Raw genomic sequence first — 17,222 nt, forward strand, 5'->3', positions numbered from 1 at the left:
AGTTGGCCCATAGAGCATAGAACAATGGATTGGCTGTGACTGTGGTTTCCTGGGGTCCTTGTGTCAAGTTGGCAGGGGCACGTGAGGATCTTGTCAGCACTGCAGGTACGGGCTGACTTTGGGGGTTTACCGGGTTGTGCCAATTTCTGGCAATTGTAATGGCAATATCGCTGAGTTCGCTCCTTCCCTGTACTCACCCTGGGGGTAGGGGTTCCAGTTTGGGGGGGGGTGTTTGCTGACTTGGAGATCTTCACCAGATTCCCTCCTAACTTTGTGTGGGTCTCTCTATTTTTTCTGTGAAAATATTTGTAAGCAAGTTTAGATGGGGAGAGAGATAGTGGTATGGAATAAATTTCTAGGAAGAAGTAATTCTGCAAAGGGCATGTTCAGGGAAGTGAACAACTTAAGAAAATTAGAGATTTGTGACAGTTTCTCAGCAATTGCAGGCTGTGAATTAAATGGCCCAGAAAGGTAAGTGTGCTTACAGAAGCTATATGCCAAGCTACTTTGAACAATGACTGGTTTGGTTTGTCACCAGAATGTTCCTGCAGGGGTAAGAGTACTGGCTTATTTCAGATTGCTCAGCCTCAGGTCAGCCATGCTAGGCTCCTTGCCATCAGTATAACAGTTTCATTGTGTGCCATAAGAAAAACACTTTCTTTGATGCTTATCATGATCAGGACAATTGTGAGGGCCATAAGGTTTCAGATATGACAATAAATGTATTCATTCATTCATTCTTTCATTCATTTTTGATGTTTCAGTATTATTCTGCCATAGGTCTTGCTGTGCCAGCCACAGTTGAGTCATACCTCCAAGCTTCCTACCAACACCTGAATGAAAGTATTATAGGTGTGTATCCATCTGTTTATTTCAATGAGATCTTCTATGTTGTATGGTTTCCAACCTTGAATTGATTATTCAAACAAATCACCAAGACTGTATAATAAAAGAAAAAAAATTCTTTGGATGCTTGTATATGAGAGCAACAGTGAGCAGCTATGTTAAAGAGCCTGTGTCCTGAGAAGGGTTGCATAGTGTTTATGCCTTTTAAGTTATGCCTGTGTGTCCCTGTTTGTATGTCCTGAGGTTTGAACTGAGGTCCAAGGTGCTGTCCTGAATTTTCTTTTCAAAACTAGTTCTCCATCACTATAATCTTGCATTTGAAAATTAATGTTTGTTTGTCATAGGGCTTGAACTCTGGGTTGACATTGTCCCTCAGTTCTTCAGCTCAAAATTAGCATTCTGTCCCTTGAGCCACAGCACCTGTTTTCTGGTGGTTTAATGGAGATAAGAGTCTCGTGGACTTTCCTGCACAGACTGGCTTTGAACCATGATCCTCTGTTCTCAGCCTTCTGAGTAGCTAGGATTACAGGCTTGAGCCACTGGCATCCAGCTGGAAATTACTGGGTTTTTTAAACATAGCAAATATTACTGACAAATAAATAATTGTGGCCTCATCAGAAAGAAGCCCCTTTGCTTTCCACCATTGTCCCATTCCTATAATCTTACCTCAGAAGGATGAGAACTGGAGAATCCTGGTTTGAAGAAACTCCTAAAACCAAGTCCACAAAACTCTATCTGTAGTTAACTAATCAAAGTACAGAATGGAGTCCTGATTCATTTGGAAGAGTGTCAGCTGTGAGCAAGCAAACATGAGTTCATGTTCTTAGTTTAAGTGATTGCAAAATATGTAGATGACATCCAGGCAGACAGTCAAATAAGTAGAAGATGATAGATCACACTTTCTTGTTGCAAGTTGATCCCACAAGGTAAAACAGCTCATAATACTGGATAAAATATAACTTTTAAATTATGAATTAGATTTGAAATGATACCCAACACATACAATTCTTGCAGCTCCAAAAATAGCTCTTTGCACCCCTACAAATACCAGTTTTGGAAATCAGAGCCTTGCCCTTTCTTGCCTTTGAATTCTCACCTAGCCAAGCTATATATATATATATATATATATATATATATATATATATATATATATATATATATATATATATATATATATATATCTCCAATCATTTTCAGACCAGATATAACTCTCATTCCATGAGATTCAATTCCCTTGTCTTCCAAATTTTTCAGCATTTTCATTGTTCTGTTTCCATACATGAAAATAAGTTACATCAAGACTTAAAACCTTTAGCTTTGGGATAAACCACTTGGGTTAGCTGGTGGCATACTCATCATTAGACATTTCCAGTCCTGAGAATGGTGGTTACATCTATTGGGAAAGCAGAGGAGGAGCACTGGAGGGCTGCTTAAGCATCTTGAAGACCAAAGAGTACTAGATGGTTAGAGGAAGCCTTGGTTCTCCATCAGGTACCAGAAGAGGGGTGCAGAAAAGTTCTGGTAACTGTTGATTTTGCTATTAGCTTTCACAGAAACAGTACTCCAATTTTGAGTCAGGTGACCACCCACAAATACACCATTGGTGTATTTTCCAGGCATGAAATATAAATCCAGCAAAGCATGAAATCCCTTGCAATGACTAATTTAACAAGAGCCCATGACTTTTTGAGAAGATTGGACCTGGGGCCTAAACCCAGGATATAGAGTGAAGGGAAAGGAAAGGCAATGGGCAGAGCAGAGTGACTGTGGCATCCCAAAATCGTTGATTAGAGTAACAGCAATTAATGTGCACTTCAGTCTAGCCTACATAGGTGGGTTTCAATACTGTAGTTGCATCTACTTACAAGGAATGGGACAATGGTTGGAGGCAAAGGGGCTTCTTCCCAATGGGGCCACATTTCTTCATTATATTTGTCAAAAATAGTTTTGCCATTTTTTTAAAGCAGTAATTTTCAGCTGGGTGCTAGTGGCTCATGCCTGTAATCCTAGCTACTCAGGAGGCTGAGAACTGAGGATCATGGTTCAAAGTCAGTCTGGGCAGGAAAGACCATGAGATTTTTAAGACTTTTTAATGTATCTAATCAAGTCTATTTCCTATTTAACCCTGACAAAAGCAATGTGAAATGTGTAAAAAATATCAGGTTCAAACAAAAATCAATCCAGCAAGATACATTTGCAGTTTTAAAAGTTAAAAGAAAAGTAGTGCCTTGTAGTAAAGATTCTTACTCAACAATTTCAAATGTCTTAGTGTCTGTGTATAAAGAGATTATGGCAAGGCACCAGTGGCTCATGTCTTTAATCTTAACTATGAAGGAGGCTATGATCAGATGAATTAGATTCAGTCAGCCTCGAAAGGAAAATCTGCGAATCTTTTCTACAGTTAACCAGCAAAAAGCCAGAAATGGAGATGTGGCTCAAGTGGGTACAGTGCCAATCTTGAGGGAAAAAGCCAATAGATAACCTTAGGCCTTGTGTTTTTGCATTTGAGTCTCTGTACACACACACACACACACACACACACACACACACACACACACACACACACACACACACACACACACACACACACACACACACAGATTATGGAAAATTTGCCAGTTTGTAAAATGTGAAAGGAAAATTATTTTCAGAAATTTGCATGTTTTCAAGATGACTTACTTTCCTCTTGATGAAAGCAACAGCAATATGATTATGAGCATTTTAAATGTCTCTGGATTTAGTTAGCATAGTCCTTTAATAGTTCAGGAGTTTAACGCTAGGCTTAATATAAGAACTCCTGTCTTTATAGAGTTAAAATAATTTTCTTTATATCATCAAGTGAGCTGGACATTACAAACAATTCTGTACCATTTTAATAGTTTTTTTTTTTTGCATTTTGTAAACTGAATATGTCTTTTCATTTGGGTGACTCATGAGAAAGAATAAAGCAACCAACCATTGTTTTTTAAGTCTTGCTGATTGCTGTCCCAAAGTATTGGAGGTGGTGCCTCTTTGAATTTGTTTCTTTCAATATTGAACTCGGACATAGCTAAGCATTTCCAATCTCTCTTCTAAAACTTACCTTAAGACTCACCTTTGAAAATTAATTAACTTTAAGATTTCTTGCCATTTAAGTTGCAGACTTTGATTCTGCAAATCTCAGGTGTCAGCTCTTGCAGTGTCATGTAGTTCTTGTGAGACTGTTTATTTTCCTGGTGTGTATAATTTGTTAGATGTACTCAGCTTACAGTCCCATTATAAGTTTCAAATACATAGAAAATACATCTGACTTTAATATTCTGATAAAACATTTAGCTCCTTCATGTACAAGTTCTATATCCATGAATTCAACTCACTTTGGATCACAAATATTTAAGAGAGTGATTTGATCTGTCAGGAAACTGTACATGCATTTCTTTTTCTCAGGGTTTCCTAAATAACAAAAATACTACTTGTAAAGCATTTATATAATATGGAGCATTGTAACTTCTTTAGATATGGGAGGATATGGGTGGGTTCTGACTTGATCATCTGTGTATTTTGGCACTTTTAAAATATAAAAAAGAAAGGAAGAGTGGGGTGGAAGGAGGGAGGCCCATCTTGGCGCCAGTTACTAGATACAAGGTCAACCAAAGGAGATCACCTGCTTTCTTGAGTTGGGCTAGGTCTGTAGGGTTTGTCCATTACACAATGGAGGCCTCTCTGCTTCAAAACTCCAGGAATTCCATTGGATGGCCACCAGGAAGCAGGAAGTATAGGTTCCTTGGGGCATTCCACTTAGGCTGTGCTGAATAATCCTATCCAATTCAGGAAGAATCACAAAATGAGTGTGTTGTGTTCAAATAATTTTGGGAAGTGTCGGGTTAAACAGAAGTAAATGCTTCCTCAATGTCAAACACTTCAAAATGTTAATATGCTGATTTTTGTCATGAAGCTAAAACCTAACCTCTTTGCCAGGCAGAGGCTTCAAAGCTATACATGCCCATTGGTGGTTTGCCAGGAGGAACTTGACTGCCCTCTAGCTTTGCTGCTGAGAATTACCCATACAGGAATTACCTTTCATACAGAAATTACCTGTATGGAAGGGAATAGCCAGAGGGCAAGGGGGTGGGGATGGCGGCGTGGGAAAAAAGTCCAGTCTTTATTCTTTTCCTGGGCATGTGGTCAAGCCTGACACTTGCTCCAGTTCCAGAGCAGGTTTGAATGCAAGAATCACTACCTAATTCCTGAGAAGTAGGAGTTGGTGGGAGGAGAAACATAGTGGGAAAGAGCGTCATATTTAGTCTACACCTTGATTTATACCTGCATTAAATACCAGCTGCATCCCTTACAGCTGCACCCTTCTTTCCACTCCTTTGTTTAGATTGGCATTGGTTGACAAGGTGGTATAGTAGTTGAGGATCCAGCCTCTGGGCTTGAAAACTGGCCCTACTGTTTATTATTCTGTGTGCATAGAGGAGGTTCCTTGGCTTCTCAAAGATTTGTAAAATGAAATCAGCTCTCATCAAGCATCAGCACACATGAAATGCACTAACGGTTTTTCCATAATTCCTGGCATATATATATAAACATATATATATTTCTTATACATATTTATAGATATAGTATGTATTACATATATTATGTATGATATACATACATTATAAATAGTACAAAACACGTACATGATCACAACAAGAAAGCCAAGGTACAAAAATGTATAAAAAATGTATAAAATGTATAAAAAGGCAGGGACAGACAAACACCTCTCAGTCCTAACTCATAATATTAATGGTTTTAACTCTCCAGTTAAGCATCATAGATTGTCCAGTTGGATCAAAAAGCAAGATCCTTCTATCTGCTGTATTCAAAAGACACAACTTGCCCACAAAAATAAACATTCTGAAAGTGAAAGGCTGGAATAAAATATATCAAGCAAATGGCCCCCATAAAGAGGCGGGAGTTACTATACTAATGTCAGATAAAATAGACTTTAAATTAAAATCAATGAGAAATGACAAAGAAGGTCATTGCATACTAATTAAGGAAACTCTCCTTCAGGTGGATATTATGATTTAAAACATGTACTCACCAAATAATGGAGCACCAAAATTTATACAAGAAATGCTACTTTCCCTCAAATCTCACATAGATCCAAAGACATTAATTGTGGGGGACTTTACTACACTACTATCCCCACTAAATAGATCCACCCAGCAAAAACTCACCAGATAAACTACAGATCTTAAAATCTGCATAGACCAACTAGTCCTAACCAACATCTACCAAATATTTGACCCAGCCCAAACAGAGTACACCTTCTTCTCAGCAACACATGGAACATGAACCATATTTAGGCCACAAAGCAAATCTGTCCAAATTCAGAAACATTGAAATTATACCCTGCATTCTCTCAGACCACAAGGGAATAAAATTATAATTCAATACCAAAAGCCACCAAAGTAAATACTGTAACACATAGAGGCTGAACAACACAATTTTGAACCACCAGTGGGTCATGGAAGAGATTAGAAAGGAAATTCAAATGTTCATGATATTCAAAAAAAATGATCACACAAATTACCAACTCCTCTAGGACACAGCAAAGGCAGTGTTCAGAAGCAAGTTTATAGCTCTGAGTTTGCACATTACCAAATTGGAAAGATCTGAAACCAACAATTTAATGAGGCAACTAAAGCTCTTTGAAAAAAGAACAACAAGCCAAACCCCAATCCAGTAGATGGAAGCAAATAAAATTAAATACGAATTAAATGAATTAGAGTACAAAAAAAAACTATAGAAAGAATTAACAAAACAAAAAGATGGCTCTTCAAAAAAATAAAATTGACAGACCCTTAACAAATCCTATGGAATGGAAAAAAGGAGAACACATTCACATAAACAAACTCAAGAGAGGACAGTGGAAATATAACTACAGAAACAGCCAAGATTCATAATATATAAGGGGATACTTCTCAAACCTTTATACTAATAAGTTTGAGAATCTAAAAGATACAGACTAGTTTCTAGCAAATATTGACATGCCCAAACTTAACCAAGATGATTTAAAACAACAGACCCATATGAAGCATGGAAATAGAGCAGCAATAAGAGACCTCCCACCCAAGAAAAGTCCAGGACTGGATGGATTTACAGCTCAATTCTACAAGGCCTTCAAAGCAAAACTCACACCAATACTTCTCCACCTCTTTAATGAAATTCAAAGCAAAAATTCACTATCACACTCTTTTTATGAAACCAGCATAACCCTCATCCCCAAACCAGGCAGGGACTCATCAAAAAAGAGAACTATAGACCTATTTTTTGATGATTATTGACAGAAAACTTCTCAACAAAATCTTCGCCAATCGACTTCAACAAGTCATGAAAAGAATCATACACCATGATCAAACAGGATTCATTTCAGGGATGCAAATCTGGCTCAATATATGCAACGCAATATAATTCATCACATTAACAAGAGCAAGGATCAGAACAACATAGTTATCTCAATAGATGCAAAAAAAAAACATTTGACAAGATCCAACACCCCTTTATGATGAAGGTTTTGGAAAAACTATGAATCCGTGGAACATACATCAAAATAATAAAGGCTATATATGACAAACCTGCAGCCAGCATTATACTTAATGGTGAAATATTAAAGTCATTTCCTCTAAATTCAGGAATGAGACAAGAGTGTCGACTCTCCCCACTCCTCTTTAAACTAGTATTAGAATGCCTAGCTACAGCAGTAAGACAAGATGCAGACATAAAGGGGACCCAAATAAGGAAGAATGTGTAAAGCTCTCCCTCTTTGCAGATGACATGATCTTGTATTTAAAGAATCCCATGGACTTCCCTCCCAAGTTACTTGAGCTGATCAGAAACTTTGGCAAAGGAGCAGGGAATAAAATTAACCCTATAAATCAATGCCTTTCCTGTATGCCAATAATGAGAAGAGCACGGTTGAAATTAGGAAAGCACCCCCTTTTATAATAGTTCCACAAAAAATAAAATAGTAGGAATGAACTTAACAAAAGAGGTGAAGGAGCTCTATGACAAAATCTTTAAAACCTGAGAAAGGAAATTAAAGCAGAACTAAGCAAGGGGAAAAACCTCCCATGCTCCTGGATTGGGAGGATTAACATCGTGAAAATGACAATACTGTCAAAGGCTAAGTACAAATTCAATGAGATACCTATTAAAATTGCAACCTCATTCTCCAATGAAATAGAAGAGGCAATCCAAAAATTCATATGGAACAATAAAAGTCTCTGAATAGCAAAAAAAAAAAAAAAAAAAAAAAAAAAAAAAAAAAAAAAAAATCCTGAGTAGAAAGAACAGTGCTGGAGGAAGATAAATACCAAAATTCAAACTCTACTACCATAGAAAACTCTACTCTACTCAAACTCTACTCAAATTCTACTCTACCATAGAAATCCAAAGAGCTTGTACTGGCACAAGACCCGACCTGAGGACCAATGGAATAGGACTGAAGACCCAGAAATGAACGCACAGACCTATAGCCACCTAATTTTCAGTAAGGGAGCTAAAGAACTATATTGGAAAAAATATAGCCTTTTCAGTAAATGGTGTTTGCAAATGGGGCCACTTGCAGGTGGTCGGTGGCAGTTTCATAATTGACAAGAAAAGCAAGTTACCAAAGCAGAACCAGCAGTTTTTGTTTTTGTTTTAAACGAACTAGGACAAAGTCTAGGGGTGTCCCAGGAGCAGACTCACATTGCCCCATATTTTTTCTCTAAAATAAAACCAATTACAAATATGGCAAGCAAAAGCAAAAGCAAAATGAGACACAGACAGACACGATTATACACAGAATGAGGAGGGATCCCCAAACCAAAAGTTACTTTTTAAGCAAGCCCCCATCCAACTAGGACTGCTAGGACTGGTGGAATTGAGGGGTCCAGGCGTCCCTGGACCTCCTCAGCCGTAGGGGACTCTGCTGTGTCCAGCCTCACCCTACTTTTGGCCTCACTCTGGCGCCTTCTCCCTTCTCTACCTAGGTCCACCATGCTTACCTCGAGGCTTTTCTCGGAACTTCTCTCCAACAGCCAAGTGCCCACACACTGTCCTCCTGGCCAGGGACTTCAAACCCCTCAGCTCTATTCCGGACAAGCCCCCATTAAATGTAATAGGAAGACCCCCTACTCAGGGCAGGCAAGCCCACCTAATCTTCCAGAGTGACAGACTCCACTGCAACAAAGTTGTTAATAAGGAAGCAACTTTATTGAGGTTCCTACACTGACCAGCCAGGGCCATAGCACAGGCTTGGGAGCTGATACTGTGACCCCGAGCGGCCCCCATTCTTTGGTTTTTAAAGACAAAATCCATGAGGTCGAGCCTGGTCATGCGCAGGTGACCAATGGGATCGTAACACACACAAAGGATTGTATGGTCATACCAGACCACACACAGATGGCCAATAGGTGGAGTTTACTGTAAGCATGTGCAAAAGGCAGGGTTTACCATAAAGCACGTGGTGTCACCAGTTGGAGCCAGATTACAACCTACCTGTTTTATGTGTCAGTCTTTCACTGAACAATCAACGTGGATTAGGTTGTTAAGGGGGTTGGAGCCAAGGTCGAGTTAACCTTGTTTAGAGGGTTTTTTTCCCTAAAATCCCTAAAACAAAGGCAAAGCCTGGAAAGAAGCTGTACCAGCTCGAGTCTCCTCTCAGGGCCTACTTCTGTATATATGTGAGAATATAAATAGAAAACTTGAAGGGATAGGTCGGGTTGGCGTAAGGGAAGGAAGAAAAGTGGAAAGTTTGACAATGATCCAGATGTATTGTACATTGAAGTGTACATACACTCTATTCAACATACATACATACATACATACACTCTATTCAACACTGACATGATGAAGCAAAACCCTTTGGACTACTAGCTAAAGATTTAAAAAGTTTCGTATTAATATTAAGAGACCAGAAGCATAAACCTTTAAAGATAAATAAGAGGATAGAATTGACATATTGTTGAGGCTGTGCTCTTTACCATACAAAATTTAATAAGTGTCAAGTCTGCTGCAAATGTAAATTTTATTTGCCAATTCTTTTTGCAAATTGCTTAAAATATAAAGAAAGAAATTCCAATATCTCTTCACTTCCAAAAAAATCTTATAGACCTTTAGGTTTCTCAGTTGTTTCTAAATATCTTAATGTAATGCACTATTGAAACTAATTTCATTCCACATTTAAATTTAAATTTAAAATCATTAAAGTCTTTTAAAAAGCTCTCACTCCAGCACAGGTATGGATAAATAACTGATGTGGTCAGAAGGAGAATTATTCAGAAGACTGTAAATGGATGCTTACCTAGTTTCCACTCTGCTGGATCATAGAATACAAACTGTCCTAATTGAAAAAATTTAGCCTTCCCAGGTTTTCTGCATATATATACTCCATCAATATTTTGTTATTAGAGGATTATTCAAGATTAGCTATATGTTGATTGATAATGACTGAGCATGACAGAAAGGTGAGGGAAATCCATCTACACTTCAGTGAGGTTCTGACTTTGTGGTTCACAAAGTGTTATGAAAGCTCTCCATGAGAAATCTAGCAGCTGCATTTCTAAAAAGTTCTTGTGTGCTTATACTTTCTGATACTGTCAATTCAAGTACTTCTCCTTGGAGTTCCATACTATTCAGTGATGCTGTTTTAGCTCCTTGTTTTGCAGACCGGTCTTGGTGATGAAATTTGTGCTTTTCAAAATTGCTCTCCCAATTCCATCCATAAAATGTGGGCAAAAATTATCTGAAAAAAATTGTATCTATTAATAATGCATATGCTTTTATTTTTCATTACAAACATAGAATGTAGTAAAAATTTTCATAGCAATTACTCTGTACTAGGTTGTGGGCAGATTCTAATGTAAATAATATGCTGTGTTCACATAGAGAATTTGACTATCCAAAGTGTAATCTGCCTGTGGTCCTAAAACCAATACCTTACTGATATTGAGTGACAAATACAACTTCCTATAAATACAGAAGTTTTCCTTGTATCTTTTTAATATATATTTTTATTGTAAAGATACTGTACTGAGGGGTTACAGTTACATAAGTAAGGTAATGAGTACATTTCTCGTTTTTTCTCTATTGTCATTCATGGGGCTTGAACTCTGGGCCTGAGTGCTGTCCCTCAGTTCTTCAGCTCAAGGCTAGCACTCTACCACTTGAGCTACAGTGTCACTTCCTGTTTTTTGGTGGTTTATTGGAGATAAGAATTTCTTGGGGGCTGGGAAGGTGGCTCAGTGGTAGAGCGCTTGCCTTGCATGCCTGAGGCCCTGGGTTCAATTCCTCAGCACCACATAAGCAAAAAGAAAAAAGCCGGAAGTGGCGCTATGGCTCAAGTGGTACAGTGCTAGCTTTGAGCTGAAGAGCTGAGGGACAGCGCCCAAGCCCAGAGTTCAGGCCCCACAACCGGACCCCTCCCTCCAAAAAAAAGAATTTCTCACACTTTCCTGCCCAGTCTGGCTTTAAATCAGATCCTCAGATCTCAGCCTCCTGAGTAGCTAGGATTAGAGGCCTGAGCCACCAGCGCCCAGCATGAGTACATTTCTTATTGAGCACCCTCTCCTTTGTTTTTCCCCTACCATCCCTTCTTTTCACACCTCCCCAACTCATCCCTCCACCCCCTCTTTGATAGAGTGTCTTGTACAGTTCATTATTACAATGGGTCAACCTGTATCCTTTCTTCATATCTTAAATGAAGAAATGCTGGCTTGATTTTTGCTGATTCTACTTATGTAAACACATGTAAAATCACTCACCAAGTCCAAGAGCACATCATTTTTTGTCAGTTGGTATACTTGTGTTCTACACATTTATTGACAGGTTACAAATTATTCTCAAACTTTAATACATTAAAAATACTTTCTTCTTTTCTTATTTTCTTGGCCAGGAAATCAGCCAGACCTCAGCCAGCATTTCTCTCATAGGACTTTTCACATGGGTTGGTTAAATGTTGATCTGAGGTCCAGTCTTCTGAGGACTCTCTCATCTGCTTGGGAATTGATGCTGGCTGTTGGAAAAGAGCTCAAGGAAGGATGCCATTTAGAGCCTTATAATTTTATTTTTTTTATTGTGAGAATACCGTACAGAGGAGTTACAGTTACATGGGCAACATAATGAGTACATTTCTTATCAAGCATAGTTGGCTCCTCTTTCTTTCCCCTTTCCATCCTTTCCCATCTTCCCACCACACCTCGTCATCCCCCCACCCACCAAAGTTGTAAAGCTCATTTTTCGACAAAACAACATTGAGATTCCACCTCACCCCAGTTAGAATGGTTATAATAAAGAACTCTAATAACAAAAGATGCTGGAGGGAATGTTGACAGAAGAGTACTTTTGTACATTGTTGGTGGGAGTGTAAACTTGTTTAACCACTTTGGAAAGCAGTATGGAGGTTCTTCAAAAGACTCCACATAGAGCTGCCTTATGACCCAGAAATCCCACTTTTGAGCATTTACCCAAATGATCACAAACAAGACCATACTAAAACTACCAGCACAACTATGTTTATTGCAGCTTTATTTACCATAGCTAAGATATGGAACCAACCCAGATGCCCCTCAGCAGATGAATGTATCAAGAAATTGTGGTATATATACACAATGGAATTCTATGCCTCCATCAGAAAGAATGACATTGCCACATTTGTTAGGAAGTGGTAAAACTTAGAAAAAATTATATTAAGTGAAGTAAGCCAGGCCCAAAGAAACATAGGTTCCATGGTTTCCCTTATTTGCAATAACTAGTATATGTCTGAGTCAAGCAGAAAATGTCAGATAAGTTGATGTTAGGGGAATGAACCCCAAGATAAGTATTCAAATGTTTTTTTTTGGTTTTTGACTTTCATGAAATTGTTTCTAACATATTTATAAGATGATTTCTATGTTGCTTTGTATGTTCCTCCCCCACGGTATAACCCCTGCTTTCAATGTATTGATGTAGGTATAATTTTTGGAGGGGAAGGGAAAAAACAAATCGTTTAACTAGGGATATAGGTGGACCCATTGCAACAATGAGATATATAACTTTATTTTTTTACCAGGGCATTTTCCTGCTACTTTGGTTGTTGAGAATGTCTATAAGAGCAAGCATTCTGTAGGGAGCTGGGAAACACGATATGTTCTTTACTTACTGAGATTTCTGAGTGACTTGTACTGCATTTTGCAAGTCAAATCTGTCAAAACCTAACAGTTTTAAGAGATAAGAGGAGTGGTAAAAGAACTAATAGAGACAAATACATTTTCAACATATTTTGTTTCAAATATTCCATCTAAGGCATATTCAACAACTAGTGAAACTTGTGTTGGCTGTAAATATGTGTCTTTCTCCATGTGTGCATGTATACATGTGTATATGTATGTGTGAATTTATGTGTATAGTAACATACATGTGTACATATATAAGGGCATATGCATACATATATGCATATATAAATAAATATACATATGCAACTATATGTACATATATATAAATCAGTGTTCAGTGATTTAATCAATAGTTCCCAGCACATTGTCATTCTCACAAAGTGTACATGATAAACTGCTCTGAGGAGCTGTGCTCTATGATGGGTATCCTTTGTTCTCACTTGCCCCATTACCTTGTTTTTCATCCCTGTGAACAACTTCGGTCTACTTACCATAGGATAGCTTTGTTTTCATTACATGTAGTTACTTACTGATAATCAAAGAAAAAGGTTGTTTGTAAAAGAAAAAGAACTTTTAGGTCACAAGATAAAATATCTTATCTATCCCAATGATTCCTTTGAGATAAAATTTATAATAGAAGTAAAAGTGAAAAGGAATTCCTAGATCTGTTGTTTTGCCATTTAGAATGGCAAAGAATAATATCACGTCCCTCTTATAATTCTTAAAGAATGCAAGGGAAACTGTTGGTCCCTATCATGTTCCCACAAAACCAGTGGATCCTGAAGGATAAAAGACCAGCAGAAATTCTAAGTAGCAGACATGGAGCATGAAAGAGAAAGACTATGAATGAAAAACGGTGAAAGAGAGAAGTACCATAATACTGAAAGTACATAACAGATAAACAAGAGCTGCATGAGAATATTCATACTGCTATCTTTAGACTCTACATGTACATTTGAAGGTATTTGATGTATGATAACCCATCAACATAAAATATAAAATGATTTTGATAAAAAATAAAAATGATGAGTCCCTGCCTGGTTTTGGGATGAGGGTTATGATGGCTTCATAGAATGTGTTCGGTAGTGAACTTTCTCTTTCAATTTCATTGAAGAGTTGGAGGAGTATTGGTGTGAGCTCTGCTTTGAAGGCCTTGTAGAATTCCACTGTAAAACCATCTGGTCCTGGACTTTTCTTAGATGGGAGGTCTCTTATTGCTGTTTCTATTTCAGTGCTTGATATGGGCCTGGAAAGACTTGGAAAAAATTATATTAAGTGAATTAAGCCAAGCCCAAAGAAACATAGATGCCAGGGTTTCCCTCATTTGCAATAGTTAGTATATGTGTGAGTCAAGCAGAAAAGGTCAGATAAGGTGATGTTAGGAAAATGAACCCTAAGATATGTATTTAAATGTTTTTTTTCTTTCATGCATTTGTTTCTAACTCATTTATATGATTATTTCTTTGTTGCTTTGTATGTCCCTCCCCCACAGTATAACCCCTGCTTTCACTGTATTTGATGTCGGTATAATTTGTGGAGGGGAAGGGGAAAAACAAGTCGTTTAAATAAGGATACAGATGGACCCATTGCAACAATGAGAAGTACAAGTTGTCATGTCGAAAATGAACTTTACAACTTTGGTGGGGGGGTGGGGTGAGGACTGGTTGGGGGGGGAGGCTTGGAAGGAATGGGAAGGGGAAACAAAGGAAGAGGCTACAATGCTTGATAAGAAATGTACTCATTATCTTGCCCATGTAATTGTAACCCCTCTGTACAGTTTTTTCACAATAAAAAAATAAAAAATAAATAAAAATAAAAATGACTCAGAAGAAATTATAAGTGCAAATATAATTTTCCCAGAAGAAATTTCTCAGAGATATTTCATGACTTTGTAAAGGATAAAGTGGCTGAAGTTTGTATGAATTTAGAAGTATGACAATTCACAAAAATATAAAAAGATATTCATATATTTCATTATATAACCCAAAGCAGAAAGCAAATGTTGTTTAGATGATTTTTTGAAACACAGTCTTTCAGGAGCTGGGAAGGTGGCTCAATGGTAGAGTGCTTGCCTTGCAATGCATGAGGCCCTGGGTTTGATTCCTCAGCACCACAGAAGTAGAAAAAGATGAAGGCTCAAGTGGTAGTGCTAGCCTTGAGCTGAGGGACAGCACCCAGGCCCCAGAGTTCAAGCCCCATGACCAACAAAATAAAAATCAACAAAACAATGCTGGGTGCCAGCAGCTCACGACTATAATCCTAGCTATGCAGGAGGCTGAGTTCTGAGGATCACAGTTCAAAGCCAGCCTGGGCAGGAAAGTCCGTGAGACTCTTATCTCTAATAAACCACTAGAAAACCAGAGTGGCGCCGTGGCTCAAGGGGTAGAGAGCCAGCCTTCAGCTGAAGAGTGCAGGGACAGCACTCCAGCCCAGAGTTCAAGCCTCACGACTGACAAAAACAAAAAACACAAAAACAGTCTCTCACTTTTGTGGTCTCAACTCTGTAATACCACCGCTTCAGATGAGGGCTAAGATTTTGGGTGTGGACATTTATCATCCCTCCTGATTCAGACTGTACTTGATAATTTTTTTAATAAATATTTTGTTCTTAATTTTCTTCTTTGTAAACTCACATGCACCTATAAAAAATCTTTGGCCATCCCAGTAAGCTTCTCAAAGTACCTCCTGATGACGACTTATAAAAAGTTGTATTATATTACAAAAAGGGAAACAATGCAACAAATAAAGAAAACCGAAAATTAAATATTAATGATTAATAAAATAAAAAAACAATTACCAGTGTTTTCAGTATTTGAAGTGTTCTACATATTAGATTTTACTATTTTCTCATATTCCTGTGCATTTAAAACTGGCTAAGATTATGATGTTCAAAAAGAGGATTTTGTTTGGGTTTTTATTTTGGGTCCGGTCGTGGGCCTGAACTCTGAGTCTGGGCACTGCCCCTCAGCTCTTCAGCTCAAGGCTAGTTCTCTACCACTTGAGCCACAGCACCACTTCTGGATTGTTTTTTTGATTATGGGTGCTGAGTAATCGAACCCAGGGCCTCAAGCACGCAAGGCAAGCGCTTTACCACTGAGCCAACTTCCCAGCCCTTTAAAAAGAGTTTTATAGGCTATGAGTAGTCTTTAAAGTTACCCACGAAGATTACTTTTTATGGTTCATCTCATCAGTTGTATATGGCTTATATCATCATTTGTTCCTCACTAACATGTAAAGTAAGGAAGCCCTAAAAATTTAACAGAAACTATGTACTTAACAAAGTCTTAACTCTTCACTCTGCTTCTTTACGCAAAGACTTTGCAACTTCTTATTGGTAATGTTTCTATAAACTCTGAAATGTACATAATTAGTACCATATGTCTGCTACCATAAACCTCAAATACTTTATAGAAAAGTTTATGACCTGCCAAACAGTCCTAATTTTGGCATATATAAGCAAATACCCAAATTAAATACATTTAACACTTTTAACAAACCTTAACACTTGCTGCAGTGTTCATTATGACAGGTGCCTTGTATAGAATAATTGAATTCCTCCTTCTACACATCTCTTGAACAACAAATATCTGGAATTATTTTGTTTTTGACATGCCAATCTTGACTTTCTTCTTAAATGTGTGCTTATGTAAGAAATACATGGTACTAACAGTTTGTTGTATTGCTAAAAAAAAGAAATACATGGTTCTAAAATTTCACAAGAAATCTTTTGAGCTTACTTTTTTTGAATTGTCTAGTTTAAGAAAATCAATTACACTTTACATATAAAAAATGTTCTGTGCTCAATTAGGCAGCAAATACGCTAAAATTGGAACAATACAGAGATTAGCATGGCCCCTGAGCAAGGCTGACACGCAAATTAGTGAAATGTTCCATTTTTGCAACAACAGATGCTGGAGAGTATGTGGCCACAGGGACTCTACTGCATTCTTGGTGGGAGTGTAAACTTGTTCAACCACTTTGGAAAGCAATATGGAGGCTCATCAAAAGACTCCATATAAAGCTCTCCTATGACCCAGCAATCCCACTTTGGGGCATTTACCCAAATGATCACAAACAAGACCATACTAAAACTACCAGCACAACTATGTTTACTGCAGCATTATTTACAATAGCTGATATAGAGCCAACCCTAATGCCCCTCAGTAGATGAATGGATCAAGAAAATATGGGTGTATATGCACAATGGAA

General features: G+C 37.9%; 1 non-coding gene across 1 annotated transcript; it reads left to right on the plus strand.

The window, feature by feature from the left end:
* The first annotated feature begins 16,809 nt into the window (after positions 1 to 16,809).
* LOC138807857 (U6 spliceosomal RNA) lies at positions 16,810 to 16,913 on the plus strand. Its single transcript, XR_011366311.1, has one exon. It is a non-coding gene; the product is annotated as a U6 spliceosomal RNA (small nuclear RNA).
* Positions 16,914 to 17,222: the final 309 nt, after the last annotated feature.

Source organism: Dipodomys merriami, unplaced genomic scaffold (genome assembly GCF_024711535.1).
Source record: "Dipodomys merriami isolate MVZ:Mamm:240054 unplaced genomic scaffold, mDipMer1.0.p SCAF_437, whole genome shotgun sequence".
Lineage (NCBI taxonomy): Eukaryota > Metazoa > Chordata > Mammalia > Rodentia > Heteromyidae > Dipodomys > Dipodomys merriami.